Source organism: Canis lupus, chromosome 6, assembly GCF_048164855.1.
Source record: "Canis lupus baileyi chromosome 6, mCanLup2.hap1, whole genome shotgun sequence".
Classification (NCBI taxonomy): Eukaryota; Metazoa; Chordata; class Mammalia; order Carnivora; family Canidae; genus Canis; species Canis lupus.
Window position 1 is genome coordinate 265,794 of NC_132843.1, and position 1,821 is coordinate 267,614.

The 1,821-nt window shown below is 78.7% G+C and overlaps 2 non-coding genes across 2 annotated transcripts in view; both read right to left on the reverse strand.

The window, feature by feature from the left end:
- Window positions 1-66, reverse strand: part of LOC140636146 (28S ribosomal RNA) — a 4,758-nt gene extending 4,692 nt beyond the window's left edge. The window contains exon 1 of the ribosomal RNA XR_012033465.1: window positions 1-66. This exon is cut by the window's left edge and continues 4,692 nt beyond it. This is a non-coding gene — a ribosomal RNA (28S ribosomal RNA).
- A 1,112-nt stretch (window positions 67-1,178) lies between these two features.
- Window positions 1,179-1,331, reverse strand: LOC140636126 (5.8S ribosomal RNA). Its single transcript, XR_012033446.1, has one exon. It is a non-coding gene; the product is annotated as a 5.8S ribosomal RNA (ribosomal RNA).
- Window positions 1,332-1,821: the final 490 nt, after the last annotated feature.

Here is a 1,821-nt window from a genome sequence, read left to right on the forward strand (position 1 = left end):
AGTTTCTTTTCCTCCGCTGACTAATATGCTTAAATTCAGCGGGTCGCCACGTCTGATCTGAGGTCGCGTCTCGGAGGGCGCGCGCGCGCACGCGCGCGCGGGAGTCGCCGCGAGGCCGGGAGAGAGAGCCAAGGACGAGAGGCGACGGGGCCCCCCGGGGGGGGGACCCCGGGCGAGGGAGCACGAGCCGGCGGCGGCGGCGAGGGGCCCTGCCGGGCCACGGAGGGCGGGGGAGCCGCGCAGACGGAGGGGGCAGCCGGGGCGCGGGCGCCGCGCGGCGAGGGGAGAGGGGGGGCGCGGGCGCCGGCCGGCGGGCGGGCGGGCGGCGGGACGTCGTCGGGTCGCGGCGGTCGCCCCCGACCGCCGGCCCGCGACGCCCTCGCCCGCCGCCCCGCGCGACGACCCGGCCCCCACGCCTCCCTCTTCCTCGCGCGCGACGTCCCTCCCACGGCCGCGACCCTCCGCCCGCCTCGACCCCGACGCGACCCAACCGCGGGCTCCGGGGGAGCAACGGCGCGGCGCGGCCGCGACCCGGGGGGGGGCGGAAGCGCGCAGCGGCGGGCGGCGCCGCGGCGTCCCGCGGGCCGCCGCCGGGGCACGCAGCCCCGGGGCGCGGCCCGGCGCGAGCCGCCCCGACAGGGCGAAGGCCGGGGGTCGCCAGCGGGGAAGGCCGAGGGGAGGGGAGCGGAGGGGCGGCGCGGGACCGCAACCACACACCCCCGCTCCTCCGCCCCAGACGCACGACCCGGGCGACCCCGTGGCCGCGTGCGGCGCGAGGGATCTCCCCAAGAGGGGACCGCGGCGGCGGCAGCCGCCGCGGCCCTCCTCGGCGCGAGCTCTCGCCTCTCTCCTTTTCTCGCGGGCGGGCACCGCCTCTCACGTCACCCCCACATCCCCGCCCCACCGCCCGCCCCACCACGGCCCCGCCGCCGGCCCGGTCCCCGGCCCCCACGCACCGCACCACACCGCACGGGTGCGGGGGCGGGGGGCGCGGGCGGCCGGGACCGGGCGCGGCGGAAGGGCACGGGAGGGGAGCGGGGGAGGGAGGGAGGGAAGGAGGGAGGCACGCGGAGGCGGCCACCGCGTCTGCTCTTAGGGGGACGGAGGGCCCGGCAGACCGGGCCCTGCGAGGGAACCCCCAGCCGCGCCGCCACCAGGGGCGGCGATTGATCGCCAAGCGACGCTCAGACAGGCGTAGCCCCGGGAGGAACCCGGGGCCGCAAGTGCGTTCGAAGTGTCGATGATCAATGTGTCCTGCAATTCACATTAATTCTCGCAGCTAGCTGCGTTCTTCATCGACGCACGAGCCGAGTGATCCACCGCTAAGAGTCGTACGAGTTTCGAGCGGAGGGGAGAGCCCCCCTCCCTGGCACGGCACATCCCCGGAGGGCGCCTCTGGCCGGCCAGCAGAGACCACGAGATCAGACTCCGACAAGGTCGGAAGGGTCGGACGAACGACGGGGCGTCCGGCCGCCGCCCCCGCCGCGCACGCGCGGGCGCGGGGGGCGAGCGAGGACAACCCCACAGGCGCCCAGGGGGTTCCCACCTGCCCCGCCCCACGCCACACCGGGGACGCGGGGGGGGGGGGCGGCCGCACGCGCACACGGACGCGGCACGACGGCCACCGGGCAGGGGGCGAGCCCCCTCCCGGCGGCCGCGTGGACCGGGCACGTGGCGTGGCGACCCCCCCCCCGCACACCCCACGGGGTGGCGGGGACCGAGGCGGCGGAGTCTGGAGGAGGGGACTGACCCTCCCCGCGGGCCCGACCGCCCCGACCCGAGGCGGACGGGCGACCCCCAAAGGGTCTTTAAACCTCCGCG